Source organism: Protopterus annectens, chromosome 1.part1, assembly GCF_019279795.1.
Source record: "Protopterus annectens isolate FY-2018-M chromosome 1.part1, PAN1.0, whole genome shotgun sequence".
NCBI lineage: Eukaryota > Metazoa > Chordata > Ceratodontiformes > Protopteridae > Protopterus > Protopterus annectens.
The window spans coordinates 358398993-358413953 of record NC_056726.1 but is presented as its reverse complement, the minus strand read 5'-3'; the positions used below and the strand labels follow the sequence as shown (position 1 = coordinate 358413953).

The 14961-nt window shown below is 38.2% G+C and overlaps 1 protein-coding gene across 1 annotated transcript in view; it reads right to left on the bottom strand.

Annotated features, from left to right (window-relative positions):
• MTHFR (methylenetetrahydrofolate reductase) overlaps positions 1 to 14961 on the bottom strand; it is a 299098-nt gene that overhangs the window by 283094 nt on the left and 1043 nt on the right. The gene's annotated exons all lie outside the window — the stretch shown is intronic.

Below are 14961 nucleotides of genomic sequence, written 5' to 3'. Positions count from 1 at the left end.
ATTAGGGTGGGTGGACAGAAGAACTCTCCTCAGACAGTTTCTTCTTGGACGCTGCTGCTACTACCATGGCATATACTGGTTAGACCCTTGCATCAATGTATACTATCTTTTGGGGCTACCAATATCCTGTTTTTTTGGTGATGGTTTCCACTAAATTAGGATGCTTCTAAGTCCACTGAGCCATGAGGTTTATAAGGTCATTAGCGGGTGGCACCACCCAGGACACAAGATTACTCTGTACTAAAGGCTGCAAGAAACAGATTCATCTGGTGAAGGGGTTTTGGTGTGCCAACCCCCTCACTGCTTCATCAATTGTAGAATAAGACCAAAGGTGAGGTCTTCAAGAGGGGATCTTGGGGAACCTTCACCTGCATCCAGATCAAAGTCTTTTGTGACAGTCTATGGATAGGAGTCTAGCCGTTTCCTAGGACCTTATCGGAGATAGATCAAATCAGACAGGAACTCGAATGTAGAGTATCCTCAAGGACTAATAGAATGGACTGTCCCCGATCTGAACAAGAAGAATGTGTTGCAGGACCCAGAGACTGGGGTGGATCAGAGCTCATAGATGGCAGCAGACTTCTTGGCCTAGCCAAAACGCTTTCAAATGCATTGGAAACTGACACTGCAATCAGAGCGGAGGGTATATCCCTCCTATCTGAAGACATCCCTGCCTCTGAGGCAGACATAGGGCCCGAGCTGTCTAGAGCTGACACTCTAGAGAGGTAGACACAGCTCAGATAACTTTGAGTCAACTCCACCCCCAGGGCCATGGCACCAGTTCTTCCGCTGAGAGATTCAGATTTGAGAGAGTAGGGGAAGCTGACCAAATCAAAGCTGCCAGAACTGTTGGCTGCAACAGAGGTGCACCAGGGATTCTGACAAATGGGAACTGGATCAGATGGGTGGATCAGTACTGGAGATATCAGTCGAGGGGTAGCTGTACCAGGAGCACTCAAAGGGGATGGTGTTGTCAGGCGAACCCTTAACTGAATGTGTTCTCAAAAAATTCTGCACCATTCAACAGATGTCCATTTTTTTGAGGATTCTGGATGACTGAACAGACCAAGAATGATGTTATTGAAGGTCTGGAGTATCACTGTGATCCATCAGGAACACAGAATGTAGTCTAGGACTCAGTGGATCTAAAGAGAATCTTTGGTGAGGTGGTAGAGATTGGATCAGAGTAAGTGGTGGATCTGACTTCAGAGTCTTGGGTGCTGGACCCAAAGAATCTGTCAGATGCAGAGACCTTTTTCTAGTCTTTTCCACCCTGTTTTCTTCAGATCTCTTTCATTCTTTGGACTTTTCCTTATCTTTCTTTGACTTGTCCAGCTTTATCCCCAGGGGAAGCTGAAGCTGATCTGGAAGTAGAGGTAAAAGTTTGACCCTGTCTGAGGGGGGGAAGCAAACCTTTTAATACTAGTTATTTGCAGCCCTAAATGACCCTAATCCCAAAAAAGGTGCAAGTGCCACAGTTAACATTCAGATGGGCAGTGCCCAAACAATAGATACTCAAGTGTGGATCTTGTGGAATTTTATGTCTACAGGCCATGCACTTCTTAAACTCCTGAACTTTGACATCAGAGGAATAAATATATAGTGCCCAGATGGTTGTGTACTTACTTTAACTGTGTTGAAAACATATCTATTACCACCTGCAACATGATGCTCTATAACAATATAACAGCAGCTATGAATGAAAACTTGTGCTGTGATGTCATTTATATAGATTTAACTTCAGCATTTGACAGGCTCATACACAATACTGGTCAATAAATTAGAATAACTACATACTGATATACCCTTGATAAGATGACCGATAGCTGCATGGCTTACCAATAGGGGATGTCAAGTATACAGCAACTGGACAGGTGAAATTCGAGGTTACAGTCAGCTTTGTCCTCTGCCCATACTTGCTTAGATATCTTTCAGATCTGCAAATTTCTTCGATCCTGGCTAACTACCAAATAGAACTACATATTGATAACAGAAATTTATCTGACCACTCGAAGTTATCCCTCTCCCTAGATTACAATCAGAGGTGTAACAGTAGAAATAATCCATTGTGGTGGAGACTTAATCCTAATCTACTTCAAAAAGAAGGAATTGGTTCGATTATAGAAGATAACTTAAACCAATTTATACAAGCATCAAAAGACCAGGATATTCCTATAGATATATTATGGGCCTCCACAAAGGCGGTAATTAGGGGCATTCTGATAAATAAAGCCTCTTACGTCAAGAAATTATATCGTAAAAGGGAGTCAGAAATGAGCAAGAAAATATCAGAATGGGAGAATAAACTGCAGATCAAATATGATAGCGAGATAGAATTGCAGTTAGTTAAGATGCAGAAAGATTATTTATCTCTAAAGGCAGATAATTTATCAGCTCATGAAACCAAAATGCTGGCCAAATATTCCGATTGGGCTCAATGCCCATCTAGGTTCTTGGCTAGGCTAATTAATCAGAATAAGCCATCACACATTTTCTCTCAAATTTCTTATCAAGACAAACCCTACCATGATACACAGGATATTATAAAAATCTTTCAAAAAATTTACACTGAGCTCTATAGCTCACCTAATGACCCTATCGATTTTTTCATGCTATATGATACCCTTAAAGAATTATCTTTCCCAAAACTAAATACGGATCAATTTCACTTGTTAGATAAAGAAATTACTTCTCAGGAAGTCCTGGATGTGATCAATAACCTCAAATTGAATAAGGCCGTGTCCTGATGGATTCACAGCAGAATTCTACAAATTATATCCCAACAAGTTCTCACAGGCTTTATATTTGATTTATAATCATATTCTCCACCAGGGTATAAGTGATCCCCATTTCAATGCATCTAAGACTATTCTTATCCCTACAGGTAAAGCAGATTCTACCAAACCGGAAAATTTTAGACCCATATCCATTATTAATGTAGACAAAGATCTTGGCCCAAATTTTTGCCAATAGACTTAACTGCTACCTAGTATAGTCTCTAAAGAACAATCGGGCTTCATTAGAAATAGACAGACCTTGGATCATACTCTAGCTTTAGAAGCTATGATAACTTTCTCGTCTTTAGCTAGGTACCCCCTGTACACTCTAGCAATAGAAGCTTCTAAGGCCTTCGATAGAATGAGTATGAAATTTTTACTCTCTATTCTACCACTATTTAACTTTCCTACATCGTTCACAAAATTTATTGAGACCATTTACCACAAGGCCTATACAACACTACATATTAATAATGGTATATCTGAGAGGATTAACATAATTAATGGTACGAGACAAGGTTGCCCTCTCTCTCCTTTATTATTTAATCTATATATAGAGCCTCTCTTCCTTCTTATTAAACAAAAAACTCATCAGATCATCCCCAAGCTATTTAGAACTAGTATCCCCCTCTCAGCATTTGCGGATGATCTAAATATTTACCTCTTTTTACCAAATTCGGACTTAGAGAAAATCATGAAATCCATTAATATCTTCTCTAAATTTGCCAACTACAAAGTTAACAAAAGCAAATCTCAAATTTTTCCGGTTAATATCACATCACCATATCCCCTAAATTTTTCCTCTGATGTTATTCCAGTTAATTCAAGTCTTCGTTACCTGGGGGTAACTTTCTCAACTGATCAATCTATTTCGTATCAGGAGAACATTTCTTCTCTTTGGAAGGAGGTGCAATGGGATTTAAAGAGATGGTCTCAACTTAAGCTTCCCTTTATGGCACGTGCAACTATTATAAAAATGAATATCCTTCCCAGATTCTTGTATATTTTCAACTCGACTAATTCGATTATCCCTCTATACTTTTTCAATAAATTACACTCAACCTTCTCTAAGTTTATTTGGTCTCCTAAATCGGTGAGAATTTCGTACTCTAAACTTACTTACCCGAAGGATTTGGGTGGTATTTCTCTTCCTGACTTCAAACTTTACTATGATATTATTCAAAGTAGTAGAATTATTAAGATAGCAAACTATATTAATACCTCAGATGCCTGGCACCCTAACTGGGTATTACTTTACTTCAATTATATTAGATCCCTTAAATTCAATCCATCCGCCTTACCTTTCTTGAGCAAAGTTAGTCTAGACAAATATAAAATCTTTTATGGCCTCAAATATAACGTTATCAGATTTCATAAACTATTGTCTTCGCTAAAACTTTTGCAGGCGTTCATTTCCCTCCAACCAATACATCTAAATCCCAATTTAACTCTAAATGGTAACTTGATAAATCTGGACAATTTCCCCCTTATTAAGGATAAGTGCATGGCAGACTTTTTCTTAGTCAAACATCTGAAGTTATCAGAGATCAGGCAAACCTTTAATTTATCCAATAAATATACTTTAATAACTAGACAAATCTTTGAACTATTGAATCCATAATATGATCATCCTGACTTATCTAGAGAAAATATCGAAATTGCCAAGGTTATTTGGAAACTTCTTCTGCTAAAAAAGAAAATGACTTCCAATGTATATAAGTTATTAATCTCTATCAGATCTAACAATTTGCCAGTATTTTCTAAATTCTGGTCAGATAAGGACCCGAGTATAACTCCCGCACTAATGAAAGAGGCTTTCAAATCAAGTATTAAATATATCCCTTTTAAAAATTATTTTATACGCAACTCATGATCACCAATAATGCGTATTTAACACCTGCAATCATTAATAAAATTCATCCCAACTCGTCTTCTCTGTGTCCATTTTGTAAGGATCAAGTAGCGATATATATCACATTTTCTGGAGTTGCAAATGTGTGTACAGACTATGGTGTGCCCTTAAAGTTATTCTGGAGAAAATGGGATACGAAAAATCAACACTTTCTTGGCAATTTGCTTTATTACATATCCCTCCTGATAATATTCCTAAAGCTCAGCTCAAGGTGGTGATTTCAATTGTCATATTTATCAAATATTATATCTCATTGCATTAGAAGTGCCAAGCCGCACTAACATGGGAAGGTCTAAAGGAATTGGTAATTAGGCATATTAGGGCACAAAAGTATCTCTTTTATAAAGGTAATCACAAGTTCTGTTCTGAAAATTTTTGGAATGTATTCTTTGATTGTCTTTTGACCTGAAACACTTTTCATTTTTGTATTATATCTCCTCAATGTATTATCTGTTGTATATATTGTGAATGATATGGGCAATGTATAGTTGTATATAGTTTTTGTTGATGTTTGTACAGTGTTCTTCTGTGGTTTGTATTGTTTGTCTATAAGATAATAAAATAAAATGATTTTCAAAAAAAAAAAAAAAAAGATATCTTTCATATCTAAAATTTTTCATCTGAGGGTCAGTATGTAGATGATTTGAAATTGGGTAAACTGATTACATACATTACAGATTTATTTTTATTTTACATTTGTTGACCGAGAATGTCTGACTGAGCCAGAGCCCTTTTTCAGCAGAGTCCCGGGGAGAAAATTAATTTATATATTTATTTCCAGTTTGATTACCGGGGAGGTCCACTGGGCTCAAGGAACCCGTTTTCAGTGGAGGCCCGTGGAGAAAAGATCCATATTACATACTAGTAAAGAAAAGTAGAATTATATAATGTAATGCAGAAAAGTACAAAAAGCTCCATATTACATACTAGTAAAGAAAAGTAGAATTATATAATGTAATGCAGAAAAGTACAAATGCAAAACAGAAGAAAATTAAAAGCTCCATAATACAATAAAAATAAGCTAAAAGTTATACAAACTGGTATAAAAGACTAAAAACTAACTATTTTAACATTAGCAAAGCTAAAGTTAAACATTCAAGTTTGAATTATAGTCAAGTTCTTTTGAAGATATGCTCTAAATTGACCATTTGGTCACAAGAGAATAACTTGCTGATAAATGCACCAAAACTAAGCATATGAGAGTTGGAAGACAAATTGGAGACAGAATATTTAATACAGCACACAGGGACTGAAACTATAGATTCATTTAAGGACCTGGGTAGATGGGTAGATCCAGCTTTGAGTTTTTCTAATCATATCAGATAATTGGTTAATGACAGTTGTAGAATTATAGGTTGTATAAGAAGATTTAAAGTCTATAAAGTCTAGGAAGTCAGAAATAAGGAAATTACTGTTTGTCAGTTAAATTAGATCCAAACCCAAGTAAGAGAACAAGCATGAGTAAACTAGAAAGAGTACCATGGAAATATACCAAGGGCATCCATGGATGTGAAAAATGTATGTAAAGACTAAAACATCTGAACTTGTATAGTGCCTTGTATATATACTTAAAAGGATACCTTATTCAGGTATATAGGGCATTTAGAGACAACTACCTCTGGGAGTGTTTGGTGTTATCAAAAAGTATTACAGAATAATCAAATAAATTATGTAGAAGATTCTATAGGAATGAAAAAAGTGTATTAATTGGTTCTCTGAGAGAGCAGCTGATGCATAAAATACACTACCAAATTACAGTAAAGTATGCACTAATTTAGTAAGTATTAAGAACAGCCTGGACACTCAGTACAGGAACAGCTGTTTTGTTATATTGGTAGGTTAGAAAGGCATTAATGCCCATGCTTGAAATGTATGTATAAAAATTGTCTAACTATACTAGAGGCATTTTCAAAATTTTATACAGCTATTTCAATACACAGCTAAACCTGTAAACACAAAAAAAACACAGCAAAGATTCATTACTAAAACTGGATGTCAACACCTAACTACCAAGATCTAGTATCATCACGTTTTAACAAGCTACAGCTAATCTACAAACTATTTAAAAGGTAAGAAACGGAAAAAGAAAAAAAATGTTTCTTAGGGAAAAAATAAATAAATAAAATCACTTAACCCACTCAAAAAATACTGCACCCTCGGAAACAATCTAAGTGATCAGGTGGCAAATGAGATCCAAGCTACTTTGGTGAAATGGAGGGAAAATACAGTTGTGTAAGAACTATGCATAATGGTAGATGTCCCTCTCTTCACTGTTGCAGTATTCCTTACAGTAGAGATCTCCTGCCAAGTGTGGCCTGACATCCGGCCAGTATACTAAAGCCTTTAGGTTGCTTAAGGTACGCTGTACATCACACGCATACTCCCTGTGTATAGTGTAGGGCATACTCCCTGTGTATAGTGTAGGGCATAAAGGTGACGTCCAGATCCTCAGAACTGAGAGCCCCGGTAGGAACGACAGTCCAGGACGTAGAGGAGTAACAAATACATTCAGAAGAGAAAAGAACCAGGGGGAGGAGGGGGAATACTGCAAAAGTGAAAAGAAGGACATCTTATCATGTTAAGCGAAGGTCTTACACAACTGTGCTATGTCCTTCTATTTCACTGTTGCAGTATTCCTTACAATACAGAGAGTGCAAAACCTCAGGGAGGAGGAAGGACCAGCAGAGCTCTCTAGGAACCCATGAAGAATGGCTCTAGCAAAGCCAGCTCTAGCTCTGGATATCACATCCAACTTATAGTGCTTGGTAAATGTACGCAAAGAAGTCCAGGTAGCTGCCTCAAGAATAGAGTTAGTATCCAAACCCTCGAAAAAAAAAAAGCACCAGAAAAAGTCACAGATCTAGTAGAATGAGCCTCAACAGAAAAAGAAAGCCTCGTCATGAAAGGAATAAAAAAAATAAATGGCTTTAAAAATCCAAGAAATAATAGGTTGCTTGGAAATAGACCATCCTATGGATCTAGAATAAAAGGAAACAAAGAGCTAATAAAACTTACAGAAAGTCATATCAAAATAAAATCTGAGTTGTCTATGCACATCCAAAGTGTTCACCTTCTCACTAGCAGATTGCACATAAGGGAAAAAAGTGGGCAAATTAATAAACTGATTAAGAGAGACAACTCATTCACCAGTTTGGGCATAAAAGAAGAATTAGTATGAAGGACAAGGCATGAGGGCTTGAAGTTCAGACACTCATCTGGCAGAAGTAACAGCTAACAAAAGTAGTCTTCCAAAAACAATGCTGTAAGGAAGCTGAAGCTGCAGACTCAAAAGATCCCAGGGATGATGGACAGGTTTCCTGGGAGGCCTAATATGAAGGATGCCTTTAAGAAACTGTTTAGCCTCTGATCTAGAAGCTAAAGGAGGTAATAAGGGCAGACAGTCAGTAATAAATAAGTGGGCCTTAACAGAAGAATAAGTCAAACCAGCATTGAGCAGATCACACAGATAAGATGGAACCAAAGGAACATCCACAGAAAGTGGATCCAGGTTACAAGAAAGGGACCAAACAGAAAATTTCTTATTTGGATAAGTAGGATTTCCTAGCTGTGGGCTTCCTGCAGGACCCCAAGCACATCCTCAGAAACAATGTGTCTGCATGGAATCAAAATCTTATCATCCACAGCATCAGTTAGAGAGAGGACAGGTGGGGATGGATGAGATCCCTTATCTTGTGTGAGTAGGTCCACCCTGTGAGGTAACTTGTGATGACTGCCCTTGATTAAATGCAGAAGAGGGAAACAATGCTGTCAGGGTAAAAGGGAGTCCTCAGCAAGATTTTGGGAGAATCCTGTTGGATTTTGAACACGACTTTTGGAATGACAGGAAGGGGAGGGAAAGCATAAAGAAACATACCCTTTCAGGAAAATGAGAGGGTGTCCACCTTCCAGACCAAAGACCTGGAACTGTGGCACAAAAGAGGAAGATGTCTGTTCAGAGGGGAGGCAAAAAGATTCACTTGAGGAATAACCCACTGGTGGACAATGTCCAGAAACACATCCCTGTGAAGAATCCACTTGCGGGGACCTGCTTACAGAGTTGCGGGGACCTGCTTACAGAGTGTCACAATGTTCTGATCTAAGGGAATGTAAATTACGTGAAGTGTCACACGATACTGGCAACCTAGTTCCCACACTAGAAATGCCAACCAGCATAGAAGATGAGATCTTGCCCCCCCCTCTTGCTTGTTGACATATGTGGTATTGTCTGTAAACACATTGGGAGGCTCTGGGGAGAATAGAGAGTAAAATGCTTGAAAATCCAGCAGAAGAGCTCTTATCTCTAATGCTGATGTTTTTGAGGTGACCAAGGACCCTGCACCTTTGGAGAGCTGAAAGATGCTCTCCATCCCATGTCTAAAGTGTCTGTAAACAGCTCCTGAGAGAGTAGAAGGAGCCCTAGATTAGACAGTCAACTGCTGAATCCACTACTGAAATTCCAGCTTAAGGCATGAAAAAAGAGGAACTAAGAAGTCTAGGGGATGAGCATAAAAACTGACTTTAGAAATCACTGAGGGTTTTCTCATGTGAAGTTTGAGAAAAGGGAGCATAGGAATGGTAGAAGCTATAAAACCTAAAGCTCTCAGCTGTCCCTCTCTTATTTACTCTATACATAAATTCTCACTCCTTGTATTAAGCAATTTTCTATACTCAGATGGCCTAGCACTTTTAGATGCTTAATAAATTTAAACACTAGCTACTACACTAGCACTTTAAACACTAGCTACTACCATAAGGATTTCAATACTCTCTCTCCCCTGTGACGAGGTGTGCCTGCCATCTTTCAAGCATTACTCTTGTAGCACTGGTCCCCTCCGCCTCGCAGTGCTGTTTTAAGCTTTAATCCTTCTACAGCTGTAACCTGAATGTGGCTCCATCCAAAACATCAACTAAAGGGATTCCCCACTCTCAACCGTGTTCAAGATTCAAGAAAACCAAGAGAATTTAACAAAAAAACCCAGAAAATTTCCTAATGTATTTTAAGCCAAGTACGTCAATGATTCTACTCTTATAGGATCATAGGAGGTTACTAGGCTAATGGCTCTGGGACCCTTACAAGCCTAGCCAAGAGTTTATCCCAAAAAAGAAACCTCAGTTAGTACCTGTCACCCCTGTCAATGAGGAGCACAGGTGGAACCCCTAGGACAAATCTGTGGGTTCCCATCCACTTATCAAGGTTGTGCTCAAAGAGGCTCAGTGAGGTACTCTGTTTGACGTGTATGGGAAGTCTATTCCAGAGACAGGGCAACCTCTGGGAGGCAAACCTGGCTCTCCAGCAGGTTTTGTTGATGTCACATATTAGATTCAGGCCTTTCAAACCGGTAATGTGCAAAGAGGTAGACTTACGGACAAGCAGCATCTCTAGTAGGGCAGGGTCCGAGATTGTCTTGTAGGCAAGACACAGATCACCTCGGAGCAATCTGTACGATACCAAGTACAGTGATAGTGATTTGAGCTTGTCCGCATAGGACAGGTGTTGGAGGCCATGGATTCTCTTAGCAAGGTATTTCTGTGGCCCTTTTAGTTGGTGCAGATGTTTGGAGAGGTACATACCAAATGGGGCATTATACTCAATTATTGGTCTAAAGAGGGAGTATAGAGAGGTAATGACCTCCTTTTATCTAGATGAAATCCCTTTACTTATGAGATGAACCAAGTAAAAGGCTTTTTTGACCACTGTCGCTACATGATGGTCGAATGTGAGATTGTTGTCAACCTGAGTACCCAGGTCTCTCACCAAAGGTTGTGTGCTTAAGGGGCTGTCGTTGATGTGGTAATCAGTAGAGGCCATGTTTTTGCGGAATCGTATGATGATACTTTTTTTGCGTTTAACTTGAGGCCATGATTTTGGCACCACTCAGTTGCTGGGAGACCCTCTTGCGGTATAGTAACATAATTTGGGGAATCAATGACAGCACTCAACTTACTGTCATCCGCAAACTTGGTCATCCACAGGTCTTTTGTCTTTGTCTGGACCTCTGAGAAGTAGATGCCAAACTATAGGGGTCCTAGGATAGATCCCTGGGGAACTCCACTAGTGACAGGTCTTCTATCAGAGGTGGAGGTGCCACTTTTAACCCTGAGGGTCCTGACAGGTATGCCAGTTGGCCACCCACCTGATGAGATAAGAATTTACACCAAGTTGTGTTAACTTTTTGATGATGCCCAAGTAGGGGACTGTGTTACCCTCTCTAACAAGCCTACGGAACTTCACTCCCTCACACAGACTTATTTTAACACCATTGAACACTGGTTAATCGATAACCAACTCCTCCTTAACCCAAAGAAAACTAAGCTTCTTAGTTTCCTTCCAAAATTCATGTCCAACCTTAAAACTTCCTTCAGTCTTACTTCCATAGAAGACACCATCATTCATGCGGACTCCCATACCAAACTTCTAGGAATTACAATTGATGTTCAACTGAAGTTTGATCATCATATCCAACAATCAATGAAAAAGACCAATCAAAAACTCTGTTTACTGTATAGAAACAAATAATTCTTATCCATCACCTTGAGGACTTCACTCGCTCAAGCCTACCTCCTCCCCAGCATTTACCCACCTCCAAGCAAATATTTTAACCAAACTTACAACCAGATAGCCAGATTTGCCTGTTATTTCCCTTACAACTCCCATCACTGCCTTGCACTTAAACTACAGTGGTTTGAATTCCCTCAACTACTCCAACTTTCGCAGCTACAGAGGACACATTCTCTACTTTACAAACTTGCAGACTGTCCCACCCTGTCCACCCTCCTATCCCTATACAAACTCTTATGATGTCTCTGTAGCGCTGACCAACTGCTACTTAACACCTACCGGCTTAACAAAACAATAGGCAGATTACTTTATAAATGCTCCATATTCTCAAACTTGGAACAAACTCCCAACTAATATACATTCTATCCAATCTTCTATCCATTTCACAAGACAATTGAAAAACGACCTTGCTAACTCTCTCTCCTGCACCTGTCACAACCCTACCCAACATACTCCCCAATTGTTACGACTATAAAACAATTCTCCTCTCCTTACTTTAATATAACTTTATAATAACTAGTACTGTGGTACTTTAACTATGCTGCTGAGCAATACTATATTTAATATTTTCTCTTCCTTAGCTTGTGTACCCCCCTACCCATAACTTTTTTTTCACTCTCTTGAATCTCCTAAATATTCCTCCCAATCCCTCTACTTCAACCCTTCTATTTAATACTTCTTTTTCCTCTCTACCAACTTGGTTTAGCCATTAAACATGTTTTTGGGGCTTATTTTTTTTCTGATAATCTCTTTTATTCTGTATGCCCTATTGTAAATCTACATTTTTACTCCACATGTCTACCTCTATTATTTTTCAGATGTACTTTTTGTGGAATTTTATCCTTTGTTAATTTCCACTATGGCATGATGCATGTAATTATGTAGTTATATATTCATATTACTTGTAATCTAATGTTGTTATTGTTTTTTGTTTGGGTGAAGCTTTTCTCCTCAGGTCTCCACTAAATGTGGGCCACCAGCCCAGTGGGACTAACTTGGTTAACAAAAGACAAAAAAAAAAAAAAAAAAAAAAAAAACACACAACAACAAACAAAAATAAATAAATAAATGTACTCAAACAGAACTCCAAGCTGTTGTATTACTATATCTTCGCTCAGCAAGACTCAACACTATAGGGCAGTTTTGGGAAGTGTTTGACTGCATCTCATCTTTTAAGCAACCAAATCTGACTTTTGAACCTGCACTTTTCATTGCAACCCTTTACAGATGCTGGGGAATCTCGATTCCTTCCTCCAGAAAGCAAATTAGCTACAGGTAGGGTATACTTCAGCTGCTTTCTACTTTACTTTATCTATTTATTAACCAGGTAAACTCACTGGACAGTGTCCATTTTCAGGAGCAACCTGGAAGTACTGTCTGGCTAAGTGAACTGCTTAGAGTCGCACAGCAGGCAAAGTAAGTGGAAGGAATCAATCCCGGTACCCCTACCTACTGGAAGCAGCTTGTTGACTCTTCGAAGCCTTACTCCTTTGCACTAACATCATTTAGACCTTCAATACCTTTCTAGTAGACCCCGTAAAATTCAACTGCTTATCCCCAACAACAGACCACCACACTATCACAGTTACACATGGTTAACTGGCTACTGCGAGACACCACTCCCAACACTTGTTTACACACCCTTCATTTAATCCCTCAACTGCTCTTCTGACAATCACAACAAAAATCTACTCCCTTAAGCATTCCAATCCTGCCCTAGTTATACTCCAGTACTATAAACAGCCCCAAGCTCACTAGCAATGACAGATTATGTACTCTGCGTCTTAGTCTCAATGTCAAGGGGTAGTCCTCCAACCCAGGTTAGGAAATAGGAAAAAATACAGGATTTAGATGTACTCTTACTCTCCCTCAAGGAAGGAGATATCTGAGCCTGTTCCTAGGACTTGCCCATTACTTAATCATAATTAGCCATTAAAACCAATTTTTCGCATTCCTATAAACATAATGAACATATTCCAAAGGTAATTATGAAAGAAAGCAATTTTGTTCCAATCTTTAGACATGCCTTAATGCGTGTACATTTGTACACTGGCTATTCTTTACATACTTCTGAACCTCTTAGCACAAGAAATCTGGGCACGGCCTAAAATAATTGAGGGACAGAGGCCTAAAATAAGGACAGATCTTAAACATTGCTCTTATAAACTTAGAAAGATGCTAGAACAACATGATTCATGTTAGCATGCATTTTTCTGAAGGATATGAAGTTTGAAGCTCAAATGTACATTATTATTTAGTGACTTCACTCCTCAGTGATTAGCCAGTAAACCACAAATTTTATGAGGATTGGACCAAAAGTGTGAGACAAAACTGGACATTTTGTGAAAATATGGAATGTTGAGAGGTATGATTCACTAACATAATGCAAATTACAACTTCAATAACTATTTCCCCTACATTGACTATTTTTATGTATGTATTTATCAAACTTAAGAAAAAAAAAAAATATATATATATATATATATCTATCTAAATAAAATAAAAATCCAGTGCATTCTTGGTTTTTATTCAGAATTGCACTTTCACTCGATACTGCAAATTACAAGATCAATATTTTATTCAAAACAACCTTACAGGACGTATCAAAAAAGTTAATCTGTATCACAAGATATCATAAAATGATAACAGTCACCTACATTGATTTATCTGAGCACGCTAGTCCAAGCTAATATATTTACTACTGATGTAATATATGCATACCTCTTAGTGCAAGAAATCTGGGCAAATAGAGACAGATTTTAAAATATTGCTCTTATAAACTTAGAAAGTTACTAGAATAACAGGATTTGTGTTACCATGCATTTTTCTGAAGGAGATGAAGTCTGAAGTTAGCACTTCAATCCTCAAAGATTTGCCAGAAAAACATGAATTTTATGAAGAACAGATCAAAAACAGGAGGCAAAAATCTAAAGTATGAATATATGCACTTTACATAGGCTTGATAATTTAATTCCTGGAAAGCTCTGCTTTGCTTTTGTTTACTAGTGCTTTCTAAGTTATAGTTTGCCAAAGGAAGTGTACTGATGGATTACTTTTAGAGTTGCCACCTTTTCAAATGGCCATAGTGGGACATTTTCGTGACACACATCAGATTTTACAGACCGATACATACCCACGGTCAGTACAAAGGATAGAACTTTACTTTTTGCCTAAATAAAAGCTTTATTCTTGTAGCAGTTTAGTTGCTTATTCTGTTTCTTGTAACATTTAGGTATTTTAGATACAGAAATAACTATTTTATGCAACTATTACATAAAATATGGGACATAATTATGTCGTACAATCTCAGGACATTTGCCATTTTTAATATTTTTGGTCAGGACACAACCGCCCAAAGAGGGACTGTCCCTCGCAAAGTGGGACAGGTGGTAACCCTAATTACTATTGTGCTGGTAGCATTTTGAGGAACCAGTAAGCTTTGCGATGAAGGAATACATACAGCCACTTTTACTATGTTAACATCACAGTATTCTCTGCATTGCCAGTCACTATTCGCCGATTGCGACCAATCCATCACCTTTTCTCAAAAAGTTTAAGTTTTAGGAAAGACGGAGCAACATTTGGAGACCGAATTGGACAATTAGGAGTTATTTCTGTATGTTAGAGACAGTGTTTGGGGCACTGTTGACGGGATATTCCCATTTCATTTATTGTGGAAAAGACGGCGAACAGTCTGTAGCTCATGGAGTGGA